General features: G+C 38.6%; 1 protein-coding gene across 2 annotated transcripts in view; it reads right to left on the bottom strand.

Annotated features, from left to right (window-relative positions):
• The window catches only part of LOC130928701 (synapsin-3-like), a 383,502-nt gene that overhangs the window by 328,703 nt on the left and 38,622 nt on the right, over positions 1-16,177 (bottom strand). For both annotated transcript variants that reach the window (XM_057855415.1, XM_057855416.1), the window contains exon 4: positions 16,128-16,171. The gene's annotated coding sequence lies outside the window, so the exon portion shown is untranslated. The remainder of the gene's footprint in view (positions 1-16,127; positions 16,172-16,177) is intronic.

Genomic DNA, 16,177 nt, shown 5'->3' on the forward strand with positions numbered 1-16,177 from the left:
CCAAATGCATGATGGGAAGTGCAACCATGACTGTGCGTAGTGGCACCAATTGATACATCTTCTCTGCGTTGGGAAATAACATAGGGTGTTAAGAAAAAGATCAACTACTACCTTTCTTCCCCACATTGCTTTCCACGATATATCTAATTGTTGAGAGAGGGATTGTCAGGCTTTAGCCATTTAAAAAAAGGCTCCAAAGGCTGCCAAAATTCACTCTACTCATTTTACGCTGCCTTTTTGCTCTATATATAGGTAAAACGGCGCCATTATAGACTGAACGCGACAATGTGTGAGTGGGTCATGCAGTGCATGCGTTAATTGCGTTAAATATTTTAAGGTGATTTAAAAAAAAAATTACCTCCGTTAACGCGATAAATTTGATAGCCCTACTTTAAGCCATAACTAAATACTCTGGATGAATGGAAGACATTTTGTCTACAACGTTAAAAACAGTTAGGAAACTATTTAATTTAAAAATATATATATATATATATTAAAAAAAGGCATGTCCGATATTTTTTTGCCGATTCCCATACTTTGAAAATGACGTGATCGGGACGCCGATCGATCGGGACGCCGATCGATCGGGACATCTTTAGTCGGAATTTTTTTTTTTTTTTTTTTGTATTTCTTTGGCTTATTGTGGTAATGTAATGGGTTATCGTACAGTATCATTACAACAACAGTCCATAGAGATTAAAAAAAAAAAAAAAAAATCCAACAAAAATATAAGTAGGTACTCACAATGTTACTCATTACTTGATTATTCTTTTCACCAAATGCTTTTTTAATTGTACTTGAGTACATTTTTTGGACGACTACTTTTACTTGAGTCATATTTTGAAGTAACACGACTCTTGAGTAAAATTTTTGGCTACTCTACCCACCTCTGGTCACTTCCTGTTGAAATATGGTCGGAAATCAATAGGAGTGAATGGAAGATTTTGTGCTACTGAAATGAATGGGAAATTTGGGCCATTAGAAAAGAATGGGTATGTTTTTGGCACAGTTAAGCCGAACCGTACGTTTTTAGCAACAACTTTTGTGCCACTTAGCATCCTGAATTTTTTTATGTATAAATGTGAGTTGGACAAAAATTGCAAAATAGTGTTTTGAAATACATGCAGTGCCTGCCTATCATCACCAAACACGAAACACGATCATTCCCTTTCGTGTGGCGTCACGTGTGCCTGACAGCAAGATGGCCATCATCTTCCGCCAGTACTCGCTGTCCCGCCTATGCATTCTGGCAAGCCTGTCATTATCATGTGCCCAATTAGTTGGCACGCTTTGTATAGAGACGCCGAAGATCTGTCCGACGGTAGCTTTTGTGTGTAAAATCAGTCTTTGGGGGTAAAAAGACAATTTCTCCTCCATTAATATTTCTCAAATCTTCTCATTTTGCTCATAAAGGTTTAGCAAGCAGACACAGTGAACACCAGGCATCTGGCGTCGGTAGGAATCGCTTGGCCTCATCATTGTCCGCCCCGCCGACACGCATTTCTCATCCTATTGTGATGTTAAAAGTGAGCGCAAATTAGACGCCGGCGAGCATTACATCTCGCGCCACAAAGCGGGAAGAGCCATCGGCGCGCTCCAAACTACCTGGGAGACGCATAGAAGGCCTGCCAGACGCTAGATTAAGCGCAGCCCGTGTCATTTGCTTTGCTATTGTGCCGAGCTGGCGACAATTTTATTATGGAGCCAACCTGGGATGGATCCGGTGAGATAACTGCAAAAAGCCCTCACAATAAGCAAATAGTGGGAGAGAGGAAACAGGCTTGCCGGTGAAAGCCAGTCATTTTAATAACTGGCACATTTGTCACAAATGAACAAATGTGTCTTTTATCAGTTGTGTCAGCTTTTTTGTCTACTCGCAGCGTCACGCTTGAGTATCATTCGGTACAATGGCGGAATTAAATTTTCTCTTCCATTTGTGAAATGTCCCCAAGTTATTTTCGTTCGTGCAGAGCAAGTCATTTGACAACTGCAAGAGTTTTTCTTTTGTACCTGTTGGCAGCCATTGACAGCAATTGCCGTCCAATCCAGTTTGACCATTGCTGTCATTAGTAGGGAAATATGACTCAATGCTAAATATCCCAAATGAAATGGATTTTATATCTAAAATCCTTTGCAAATCTTAAACGCTAAACTAACAGCTAGTAAGCAACAGGCTAACAAACTTCGACTTCGAATCGACTCCAGAACTGAACAACATCGTTTCCAATCGCTATTCAGTGTACAGTAGCAAATAAAATCTTTTAAAACAACTCATGTTTTGGGCTAAATACTACTCTCACAGCTAGCAAGCAACAGGCTAACAATCTTGAATCGAGTCCAGAACTGAACAACATAGTTTCCAATCGCTGTTCACTATACAGTGACAATAAAAATCCCTTGAATCCTTGACATCAACTCATTTTTTGGCTATATACAAATCTAACAGCTAGCAAGCATCAGGCTAGCAAACTTGAATCAACTCCAGAACTGAACAACATTGTTTCCAATTGCTAGTCACCGTACAGCGACAAAAAAAATATTCTTTGAATCCTGAAAACCAACTCATGTTTTTAGCTAAAAACGAATCTAACAGCTAGCAGGCAACAGGCTAAAAAACTTGAATTGACTCCAAAATTGAACAACATTCTTTCCCATTTCAATTCACTGCACAGCGACAATGAAAATCCTTTGAATCCTTCAAACCAGCTCATGTTTTTAGCTAACTACGAATCTAACAGCTAGCAAGAATCGGGCTAGCAAACTTAAATCGAGTCCAGGACTGAACAACATCGCTATTCAAAGTACAGCAACAAATAAAATCCTTTGAATCCTTTACACCAACTCACGTTGTCAGTAGGGCTGTCAAACAATTAAATTTTTTAATCAAGTTAATCACAGCTTAAAAATTAATTGTAATTTTTCAAACCATCTATAAAATATGCCATATTTTTCAGTAAATTATTTTTGGAATGGAAAGACAAGACGGATATATACACTCGGCATACTCTACATAAGTACTGTATTCGTCTAATATAACAATAAATCAACAAGATGGCATTACCATTATAAACATTCTGTTAAAGCGATCCATGGATCGAAAGACTTGTAGTTCTTAAAGATAAAATAAAGTTATAGAAATTTTATATTAAAACCCCTCTGAATGTTTTCGTTTTAATAAAATTTGTAAAATTTTCAATCAAAAAATAAACTCGTAGCTCGTCATTGTTGATGTCAATAATTACACAACGCTCATGGTGCTGAAACCCATAAAATCAGTCGCACCCAAGCGGCAGCAGAGGGCGACAAAACACCAAAAAACAAGTAACAAGTGGACATGACACTGTGCTGTCATTTTAATCTGTTTGAGCGGGGCATGTGCATTAAATGTGTCAAATATTCTAACGCGATTAAAAAATTTATTACCGGCCGTTAACCCGATAATTTTTACAGCCCTAGTTTTCGAATACATACCAATCTAACAGCTAGCAAGCAACAGGCTAACAAACTTAAATCTAGTCCAGAACTGAACAACACCGTTTCCAATCGCTATCCACTGTACAGTGACAATAAAAATCCTTTGATTCCTTTAAACCAACTCATGTTTTTGGCTAAAAACTACTCTAACAGCTAGCAAGCAACTGGCTAACCCAAGAATGTGAAAAAAACTGTAGCTTTATCCTCATACTTTTCCGTAACAAAAAACCTATTGAATCCCATAAGTTTTATCGATATGCTCCCACTTAGAATCGATATCAAAAAGGTGTCATTGTTGAAAAAAAAAAAAGTGACAACCAACCCTGTTCTTTTCCTAATTAGTCATTTCCAGGTGAGGCGGCTGCCAAATGTCACGTATTTAGCACAAAGAGGAAGCTGACTTTAAAAGGTATATGAAGAAGAAAAGCTATCCCCGGCGTAACCCCAAGTTTGCAGCAATAGACCCCGTTTCATCTATGCCGCGCTTTTAACAAGATAAACCCTCTACTGACAGTGACCTGAGATGAAAGTAGGAGACACAAAGCCGAGGAGAGTTCAGGGAAAGTTCTTAAAGGCCCCACCTACCCGCCCACTCGCCCATGACTAAACTCCCCCCACCAAAAAAGTTCTCTAGCCTCTATTGCAACTTTGCGCTTGATCCCGCGTGGAGGCCTCGCTTGCCAGGATAGACAGCTCTAATCTCGCAGATTCCCTTAATCTCGCTCCGACTTGGACTCTTCTTTTGTTCCTAAGGCCGCGGAATCTTCTACATCTCTATTTGGACGACACCCGGCTGCTTTCCGAGTGCGCGCGTGTTAACTTGAGATCGAACCGATGCTACTGGAAACAAAAAAATTCAAATGTCGTGACGTCTGAGTAAACCTGAGGCGGGTTAATTAAGGAATATTCGACTGGGGTGATGCAATTAACGGCCTGCGGTGACAGAAATGGCAAAAACACATCTGGTCAAATTTATTTTCTGCTTGCATCTGCTCTTTTGGTGTTTTATTGTCCGACTTAGGCAGCGGTTCCATCGTTGTCGTCATTTTGACGAGGTTATGACTTTCGCTCGGATCTGTAGACCTAAAGACTCAGCGGCGCGGGGGTGCTTTGTGTGATGTGTGCGCCGGTGCCAGGCAACAGGAAGATTCCCACAGATGGTGTTCCGAGCCGCTGGCGCTCTGGAGTCGGCGAGGATCTCTCAGGTCCAATGCCGTCTTTATTGTGAGTGACGGAGGAAGAAGAACAACACATGTGTTCTGGCTCCGATAAACTATTTGAACTGGGAGGGCTTGCAGCGACTTCTTGACTGCAATAGAGCCACGACTTATTGTACATCCATTTAAAACTATAATTATCGGGGATGGAGTTTATTTTTCATCTTAAACTCGTAATATGACGGACTGACAGTTGAAAAATGGAAAAGTGAGGTAGTTTTGAATAAAGATACTCCTAAAGTTGACCGACATTATCGGGTAGCCAATAATAACGGCGATAAAAGCATTTTAAAATGATACCAAATAATATCGACATCGATTTTTCATCATCAGTTTTGGGGCCATTATGCATGTCGCGCTCAAAGTGATGCTGAAGCCTCCCGCCTTTGTACAAGGGTTGGTCACATCTTAGCACAGCAGTTATGTCTATTGATCATTAGATGTCTCGAAACTAAGATGCTTGGGATTTGTTATGTGATGAGAACATTTGGAATTGAAGGAGATAGTAACTTTTCTTGTAGGCACCGTCTGTTTGTATTACTCAAACACACCCAATACAAAATAGCCCTTATAAGTTAACAGTTTTGAGGAAAACAAGCAGAATATAGGGCATAAGAGATAAACAACGCATTCTTATCACGGAAGCCCAGCCCGTGCGTCATACAACTGACTGAGCAAGACTGACGCACCAACTATCGCAATCAGTTCTCCCGACAGTCCAGAACAAATGTCGGGACGCTCTGGCTCAAATCAAAGAACACTGGAGAACGCCCGATATCCAACTGATAAGACTCCAAGAGCCCCTCTGACGCTGAGGTGACAAAATCCACAACCCTCTTTGCCCGGACAACAGTAAATCCCGAATCCTTCTGTCCAATCCACAAACAGACAATAATCCCAAACACACCCTTCTTCCTGCTCACGGCCCACCTCGCGAGAGCCTTCAAAAGGCTATGTTAAAAAATCAGTGTCATTGTCAGTGTCAACCTTTTGCTGACTTCTGATATGGTGCCCTTGAAATGAGTTTGCCTCCTCACCTGAGTCTGTGTTTGTTTCGCCTTGCCGTTTTGATCGCTGTTGACCTGAATAAATTGTCAATTTGCTTTGGGTGAGCCTTCTTTAAACCTTTCAAAATTGAGTCTGTACAAAGGGTTAAAACTAAGGTATATATATATAGGCATATATATATATATGGTTGTGGAAGTCTTCTTCTTACATATTGGTATGGATACACGCAATATAAATGTGTGTGTACTGTATATGTATATAATTACACACACACTGATATATATATAAATATATAATATATATATATACATATACATATTTTTTTGTTTTGATTGTTCTTTGTTTTCTCTATTGCTGACTGAGGGAATCGGCATTGAGGGTTCTGCCCTCCCGTTACATGTGTCGGGGAATAATGTATACTACGTAACTAAAAAAAATTTTTAAAAAAAGGTTGCAGGAAAATAGTTTATTTATGTTGATGATAATTGAGAACTCGGGGTGGGATTTAATAAGTTTTCTTCGTCCCACTCCTTTTCAGGCATTTGTTTTGGTTTTGTTTATTTTTGTTTCTTAGTTTTGTTTTTTTTTTTTGTTTATTTATTTTTTTCTTTTCTCTGTGTTTCTTGAAAGCAAAGAACTGAATTCGTGAAGATGACTGTAACTGCCTGAAATGAAAATTCAAAAAAAATAATAATAAAAAAAAAAGGTAAACGCGCAGAGTTTGCCCATCTGGCCAGAATGCCGGGTTCCCACCGGCCCGGGTCGTTGGAACTGCGCCAGCGCGGGTCCGGCGGTCTGGCTAGAAGTTTAGATTCCTTCTAGAGAAGTGCAAAAACTAAATGGAATATAAATGATTGAAAAATAATGAAATATAAACTCATTACTACTCCATTACCAGAAAGAAATAGTCACTAAGAAAACTAGAACAGCAATAAAATACACAAATGTGTGCAAAAGCCCATCAAAATGCATCTTGGAAATTGTCATTGTATTGGCATATCCTATGTTTTGTAATGCTTTTTGTCGCCACCTAGTGGATCTTTGCGGTAACTACTATAAACTGTAAACTTTTCACACAATGTTTATTTTATTTCAGAAACATTGAAGTTGTTACATTTATCATTGTTAAAGCATCCAATTGGGGCATCACAATACAAATAGCAATAGTACGGTGAGTGTGCGACTGCATATATCAGTTTGATATCAGTCCTGGATTTTTGTAGTTGTACAATATCGGGATATCGGTTAAAAAGTCATTATCGAACAACTCTACTCCGTTTTCGGCATACTGAATAAATTATGTTGTTATCATTGTCTTGACTACTGTTGTCATGATACAAAAACGATGAAAAAAAAAGTACTCGATACCACTTTCGGTACTACATGAATTAAAAAGCCACAAATTATTATTATTTTTATGAACTTTTTCATTGCCATTGACGGTGATAGACGTCCAATCATGTGGCTCTAAAAAACTAAATTAAAATTTTAAATAACTAAGTTTATCACTGGTAATTCATTCGCTGCTATCCCTCCCACTTCAAATGGATTGGACGTCAAGTGCCATCAATGGCAGCCAATGCGTTAATGAAAATGCAAAATTATATTCCGTTACCATCAAAAGTAGTGCAAAATCTAATTTGACAAATTTCTGGTGGCCTGTGGTCATGCAAATACAAATAAATGAGCATTGATTCTTTTGCCATCAAATATTGTATAGGGCGGGGGTCGGCTACCAATGTTTTAAGAGCCGCATGCGGCTCTTTAGCGCTGCCCTAGTAGCTCCCTGGAGCATTTTCAAACAATGGAAAAAGATGGGGAGGGAAAATCTTTAATGTTTTGATATAGTTTCTGTAAGAGAACAAAAATGACACATTCTTAGTTTTCCAATGCTGTGAAGATATGTAGAGAAAAAAAATTAAATTTCAACATTTCTGTCAACGAAGATTTGCGTCTTAGCCTGTGACACGCCTTTCTATCAGCAGGACGGGATGCCAGGCAGGTGGCTATTGTAAAACAAGCCGGCGGCTGAGTGATGGGCCAAGGATCCGAAAGGGAAAAAGAGAAAAATAACTGAGAAGAACAAACGAGTCTTGACCGAATCATTTGCATTCATTGCCAATGCAGAAGTTTTGCCTTAATGTTTACTCTGTGGCGAGAAGTTGTCAAATAACAAAAAGAGTATTGTGGAAAGACATTTCCAGGGAAGGCATGCTACATTTGCAGCCCAGTACCCAGTCTGGAGTGAGAGAAAAAGTGCGATTGCATCACTTCTGAGGAACTCAGAGGAGCGCGAAAATAGATTTAAGAAATAGATTGCATTGCCAAACCCCACTAGTGCTGCACGTTTTGTTGCAACCCGGGAGATAATAAAGCGTGGAAAACCTTTGACAGATAGTAAATGAAGGAAACATTCATCAACATATCAGAACACCTATTTGCAGACTTCAAAAACAAAACCAAGATTATACAGAAAAATCAAAGACATACACAGATAAGGGGATTGTTGTCGTCTCAGTGGTGGACATACAAAAATATCAGAATTGCCCAAAAATTGTGACCAAAAATCAAGTGGCAGTAATCCACATTTGTCCCAAAATCAACAGTAAATAAGCCAGAAATCAGCAGTCAAACTTGCTTGGCCGTCTACCGCCGCCAATGGCAGCCAATAAATGTGGGCACATTCCAGTTATTCAGAAAGTCCAATAACTTCCCATGTGCTGCCACTGCTTGGGACACGGAGTCAAGCGGGTTCAATAGGGTTGGCGGAAAGCAATTATTCACAAGCTCCCGCGCCTTCATTTCTATGCGGAAGCTTTGAACGGTTTTGATATTCCATGATGAATTACCATGACCAAAATGAGAGCAGAAGAAAGGAGGGGGTCGCAATATTCCGAGGGAGCGAGAGACTAAGAGAGAAACATTCCAGGAGGAATTCTCTGCCTCGACTCCCTCGGGGCGAGCCGCGTGTTGGTGGAGCAAGTGTACATTTCTCTCTTCTCCCGCCCACGCGACACTCACGAAACGAATGAAGTCCCTGCGGAGGAGTTCCTTAATACAGCTCGTGCGGCGCGCACCTCTTAATTAAACAGTAGCAACCAGTAAAAACATTGATGGCGGTTGAACGGCGCTAAAACAACGGACGCGAATCTCACAGGTAGTGACAAATGTAAAAGAAACGTGAAATAAATCTTTAAGCCGCAGTGACTTTTTACGACGACTATATTTAGCATAGAAAATGTATTTTCAAGAGACTTGCAACCACATTGAGATTTCTTATTAAAAAAAAAAAAAACTTTCGTGAGGAAACAACTGCCGAAGATTGTTCTTCGTATTCTGCGAGACGACCTCGAATCCCAACAAAAGCTGCCTCAAGGCCCAGACCGAATGCATATACGAAGTATTTTTACAGCACTATGTTGAAGTAAAAGCAACGTGCTAACAAAAAAAAAAAAAATACAGCTCTTTAGAACCCGAGTGCATTCTGAAGGCTGCCTGACAGTGTTACGAGGTACAATTCACCCAAAAATTAGTCTATACTAGGGGTGGGAACCTCTGGGTTTATCACGAAACGATGTGCGAGAACAATGATATGGCGATACAACAGGTAACGATCAATCATCAATCTACAAGATAACTAATAAACGTAAAAACAATGTATATTCAATTTTATGCTGTGAATTGGAATGAGTTTATCACAAGGGCGTGGGTTTGCATAGGGATGGTCGGGATGTAACACTACTTTTCAGGATGCTCAAATTGTCCCTACCAACTTTGATGCAACCTTATTTGCATTTTATAATGAGTTCAGTTACAGTAGGGCAAATTAGTATTTAGTCAACCACCAATTGTACAAGTTCTCCCACTTGAAAAGACGAGAGGCCTGTAATTGTCAACATGGGTAGGTAAACCTCAACCATGAGAGACAGAATGTGAGAAAAAAAAATGAAAATCACATTGTTTGATTTTTAAAGATTTCCAAATTAGAGTGGAAAATAAATATTTGGTCACCTACAAAAAAAGCAAGATTTCTGGCTGTCAAAGAGGTCTAACAAGGCTTCACTCGTTACCTGTATTATTGGCACCTGTTTTAACTCATTATCTGTATAAAAGACACCTGTCCACAACCTCAGTCAGTCACACTCCAAACTCCACTATGGCCAAGACCAAAGAGCTGTCGAAGGACACCAGAGACAAAATTGTAGACCTGCACCAGGCTGGGAAGACTGAATCTGCAATAGGTTAAACGCTTGGTGTAAAGAAATCAACTGTGGGAGCAATTATTAGAAAATGGAAGACATACAAGACCACTGATAATCTCCCTCAATCTGGGGCTCCATGCAAGATCTCACCCCGTGGCGTCAAAATGATAACAGAACCACTCGTGGGGACCTAGTGAATGACCTACAGAGAGCTGGGACCACAGTAACAAGGCTACTATGGTTAACACAATGCGCCGCCAGGGACTCAAATCCTGCACTGCCAGACTTGTCCCCCTGTTGAAGCCAGTACACGTCCAGGCCCCTCTGCGGTTCGCTAGAGAGCATTTGGATGATCCAGAAGAGGACTGGGAGAATGTGTTATGGTCAGAAGAAATCAAAATAGAACATTTTGGGAGAAACACAGGTTCTCGTGTTTGGAGGAGAAAGAATACTGAATTGCACCCGAAGAACACCATACCCACTGTGAAGCATGGGGGTGGAAACATCATGCTTTGGGGCTGTTTTTCTGCAAAGGGACCAGGACGACTGATCTGTGTAAAGGAAAGAATGAATGGGGCCATGTATCGAGAGATTTTGAGTGGAAATCTCCTTCCATCAGCAAGGGCATTGAGGATGAGACGTGGCTGGGTCTTTCAGCATGACAATGATCCCAAACACACAGCCAGGGCAACAAAGGAGTGGCTTCGTGAGAAGCATTTCAAGGTCCTGGAGTGGCCTAGCCAGTCTCCAGATCTCAACCCCATAGAAAATCTGTGGAGGGAGTTGAAAGTCCGTGTTGCCCAACGACAGCCCCAAAACATCACTGCTCTAGAGGAGATCTGCATGGAGGAATGGGCCAAAATACCAGCAACAGTGTGTGAAAAGCTTGTGAAGAGTTACAGAAAACATTTGGCCTCCGTTATTGCCAACAAAGGGTACATAACAAAGTATTAAGATGAACTTTTGGTATTGACCAAATACTTATTTTCCACCATGATGTGCAAATAAATTCTTTAAAAATCAAACTGTGATTTTCTGGGTTTCTTTTCCACATTCTGTTCTCATGGTTGAGGTTCACCCATGTTGACAATTACAGGCCGCTAATATTTTCAAGTGGGAGAACTTGCACAATTAGTGGTTGACTAAATACTTATTGCCCCACTGTACTTTTATAGCGCTTTTCCACCTTTCAAGGCGCTGAAAGCACTTTACACTACATCGCCATCCACCTACTGGTGACGCAGCACCAGGAGCAATGTGGGGTTCATTATCTTGCTCAAGGATACTTAGGCAAGTTCATCAGGGGAGAAAATCGAGCCCACATCCTCTGGGTTGGGGACAACTACTCTACCACTGAGCAACACCTCATTTGTTTAAAAACAAAAAATGCCTAGAATTGATAAAGGTCAAGGTAGTATATGAATTTCAGACAACGTTTGTCAACCAATGTTTACCTGTGTGCGCCCCCTTCTCAAAATGGCGACACGTTGCTATGCAAGATGATGTCATCATGACATCACGCCGGCTGTGAGAATGACGGTCAACTGAAAGCAATGAGCCATGACGCGAAAGACGTGTTGGACAAGTGTGCGGCTATTTTGTTAGATGTCAAGCTATCGTTTTCACTATTGAATCGGCATAGTCGTCCAAAGCCGTTGTTCCAAGACTTGGAGTACCCACGCCAATTATCAACACCAGAGGTCGACATGCTCCACAGCAGCTGCCAAACAACACTGGGATCACGATGAATCACCATTTCGATATCTTGTCACACATCTCGTCAACACACCAAAAAACACAAGAAAACAACATTCCTATCTAGTATGATGAAACTATTCAAAATTTTGCTCGTCATTCTTAATAATGATGCCAACACTGGTCAAGCTACACCATCTAATGATCCGCAAATGTTTAGAAAAAAAAATAGAAAACACCCGCATGAATTCTGCCTCTCACCAATTAGAGTGGAGGCTCCATTGTGTGGCATACCGTCCAATTAGTGGGCCTGAAATTGTTGCTCACAAAGAAGTGGTACGATCACTAATAAACACATGAACCTTATTTGTGGAAGGCTACAAAAACTCAAAAAGTTATTGTAACTATGTAAGGCTTTATGATTAATGGTAGCTTATCATTGGTATTGTGGTTTCTCTAATTACGGCTTGTATTTGTACTAGGGAAAAAAAAAAAAAATGTATGATTTCTACTTACTCTTGTGTAACCTCTTCTGGCAGATCGTTACCGCAATTGTTGCAAATGTGATTTATGCTCTCGGAACGAGAGTCTTCAATTACGTCGCAAATTGCGGGCCGCTGTAATTCATCAGTCCAAAAACATCACAACCTTGTTGCCACGCTAATTGCATGAATAATGCCTTTTGTCGGGATAAAAAGCCAAGACAAATTGAAGGGGGAGGGCACTAAAAGTGAAGTTGCGTTAATTAACATCGGGTAAGGGCATTAATTGCGATGATGTTCACAATGTCACGGGAGGATTATTTCTACAATGAGCAAAGAATAGTTGAAAAGAGTGAAAAATGTAGTGTAAAATTAGGGTTGCTTATAAAAATTTAAAAGAAAAATGCACATGTGATAGCTTTTGACGTCCAGGTCCAAATTGAATACAATAATAAACTACCATATTTTTCGGACTATAAGTCGCAATTTTTTAAATAGTTTGGCTGGGGGTGCGACTTATACTCTGGAGCGACTTATGTATGAAATTATTAACACATTATTATATCATTTCACATGTTATTTTTGTGTTTTGCAGTGACACTGATGGTTTGGTCAACTTATTAGCATTTTCTTTATGCCAGTTATCTGAATAGCTCTTAATAGCTATGTTACATTAACATACCGGCCATGTTTGCATTTCGTTGTTCATGCATCATGTAACATTATCATACTGTACACTTATTCAGCATGTTGTTCTCTATTGTTCTATGTGTTGGATTTAGTAAATTTAGAAGTAAATTTCTGACAAAAGTGTGACTTATACTCCAGTGCGACCTATACAGTATATGTTTTTTTTCCTCTTCGTTGGGCATTTTGTGACATGTGCGACTTATAGTCTGAAAAATAGGGTACTCTGAATAGTTTTTCCATGAACAGAAATACAAGTAAAATCAATGCATCACGGATGTCACGAAACCAGCGGGTGTTTATAAAAAGGTAACGAAACCAAGCACGGGGTTTTGATACTTATCCCTGATAAATACCACAAATTGAGTTCATTTAACTATAGAATCACTTGAGTATCATCATAGACTTCATAATGATATTGACGGGAATGGGGCCGATCAATAGGGAGCCTGCATTGTTGGCGTGGCCGTCAAAGCTGACTGAGTGGCATCATGGATAAAGAGCTTTTTTCTTTGAGAATTCTTGTGAATAAATGCTTAAAATCCCTGAATTCTTTATAGGTATAGATGTAAAACAGTCTCGATTCTTGGTTAAAAGCAAAACGTGCAATTATCATTTATTTTACGTAACTATGTCGAAGTACGATGCTAGTCTGTTAGTCAATGTGGCAGCTGCCATAAGTAAACAGCTTTTCCGGTGAAAATTCTTGTGAATAAATGGTTAAAAGTAGAAAAAAAAAAAAAACGTGCAGCAAGCATTTATTTTACGTAAATACAGTGGGGAGAACAAGTATTTGATACGCAGTCAATGGGAAAACCCATTGGCAGTGTATCAAATACTTGTTCTCCCCACTGTATGTCGAAGTACGATGCTAGTCTCTTAGTCAATGTGGCGGCTGCCATATGTAAACAGAGCTTTTCCGGTGAAAATTCTTGTGTACAAATGGTTAAAAGCAAAAAAAGTGCAGTTAGCATTTATTTTACTTAAATATGTTAAATTAAGATGCTCGTCTGTTAGTCAATGTAGCGGCCGTCATACTGTATGTAAACAGAGCTTTTCCTGTGAAAATTCTTGTGATTAAATGCTACATTCTTTCGATATGGACGTAAAACAGTCGATTCCTGGTTAAAAGCAAAAAAAAAACAAAAAAAAAACGTGCTGCCAGAATTTATTTTACGTAAATATGTTAAAGTACAATGCTAGTCTGTTCGTCAATGTGGCGGCCGGCAAATGTAAACATAGCTTTTCCGGTGAAAATCCTTGTGAATAAAATGTAAATGCTTAAATCCCTAAATTCTTTATAGATATGGACGTAAAAAAGTCTCGTTTCTTAGTTTAAAGCAAAAATAAATAAAAAACCTGCAGTTAGCAGGTTATTTTAAGTAAATATGTCAAAGAATGAAGCTAGTCCGTAGCAGTTAGTGTCTCCCATTGATTTTCTCACGTTTCAAAATGCATGCATGGTACAAAAAATAGAATAGTTACCAAGAATCTTCGAACAAATCACTCTTGAGACAATCCTTCCTGTTTGTATGCGTTACAGCTTTCATACTTTTTCAACCTAAATCTGGCGTTGGACCGCTGCGTGTGGTCACTAACTGTGACCGACTGCGAAGAACTGAAGCAGACTGTAGGATGGCCCCCTACTTGAAGGCGTTGCGCAATGGCTGACGGATGTGACCCTTCAATACAATTATGAAGTCTATGGTATAATTTCCATTTTGCTGTACATACATATATTAGTCAATTTTGGTTCATTTGTAATGTCGTTTATTTGCGATGATACTTTCATAGGTTGAGGTTTACTTCAATCTAAATGTCAAAAGTTTATTTTTCACTGTCATTTAGTTTAAAAATGTACTTGAAAAATGTACAGCTAATTCATTAAAATGCATTGCGGTGTTAAAAAACATTTTTAAATCTATTTAACTTTGCTTTAAAATGTATTTAACTAAAAAAATAGTATTGTAAGAGTTAAAACCATTTAGAACAACATATTCTGTTCCACAGAACAGAGACAATCATGACTTCTAACACGCATGCAAGTTGGGATAACCTTTCTCATATGGCCATAAAACGTACCTTCATTTCAAATGTTAGCCCCTTCAGGTTCATTTTTAATGTTAACTGGCTATGATATTTTCATAGGTTGAGGTTTACTTCTATTTAAATGTCAAAACTGTTCATTGCCATTCAGTTTAAAATTGTACAGTAAAAATGTACTTAAAAATTACAGCCAATTCATTAAAATGTATTGTGGTGCAAAAAAAATATTTTAAAATGTATTTAATTCAATTTTTTTTTTTTTTTTTTTTAAGAAAATATGTATTGTAACAGTATAAACCAGTTAAAACAACTTTCTGTTTCGACATAAGAGGGACAATCATGACTTACCATGCAAGCAAGTTGGGATAACCTTTCTCATATTGCCATAAAACTCACCTTCATTTCAAATGTTAGTCACTTTTGGTTCATTTTTAACGTTAACTGGCTATGATACTTTCATAGGTTGAGGTTTACATCTATTTAAATGTCAAAACCGTTTTCACTGCCATTCAGTTTAAAAATGTACAGTAAAAATGTACTTAAAAATGGATTTAGATTACAGCCAATTCATTAAAATGTATTGTGTCGCAAAAAAATATATATTTTTAAATGTATTTAACTCACGTTTTTTTAAGAAAATATGTATCGTAACAGTATAAACCAGTTAAAACAACATTCTGCTTCAACATAAGAGGGATAATCATGACTTCTAACATGCAAACAAGTTGGGATGAGCTTTCTCATATGGCCATAAAACTTACCTTCATTTCAAATATTAGTCACTTTTAGTTCATTTTTAATGTTAACTGGCTACGATACTTTCATAGGTTGAGGTTTACTTCAATATCATTGTCAAAAGTTTAGTGCCATTCAGTTTAAACATCTACTTATAAATGTATTTAAATTACAGCAAATTATAGTCTCGAGGTCAGGTTTACCCCCCCCCCCCAAAACAAAAAAAAAATCATTGTTTCAGTTTAAAAAATGTATTGTGGCACTAAAAAATGTATTTAACTTATGTTTTTGGTTTTAGAAAACATTCCGACAGTATAAACCAGTTAAAATAACACTGTATGAACATAAGAGGGAAAACCATAACTTTTATATATTATGCTACTAAGTTAACTTCTCTCATGTGGCCATAAAACTTACCTTAATTTCAAAATGAATTAAGTCGATCCAGTCATATAATTAAATCTAAATATACCCCCACTGGATCAATGTATTAATACAATTTTTTCTTGCGCCATAATCTTATTTTCAGTCTATTTTAGTCCATCCAAAGGTCATAGAATAAGATGTAAAATGGTACTCACGAGTCACGTGAATAATCAAAATAACAACTGAGGTCACATGAATCCTGGAA

Source organism: Corythoichthys intestinalis, chromosome 13, assembly GCF_030265065.1.
Source record: "Corythoichthys intestinalis isolate RoL2023-P3 chromosome 13, ASM3026506v1, whole genome shotgun sequence".
In the NCBI taxonomy this organism is placed as follows: domain Eukaryota; kingdom Metazoa; phylum Chordata; class Actinopteri; order Syngnathiformes; family Syngnathidae; genus Corythoichthys; species Corythoichthys intestinalis.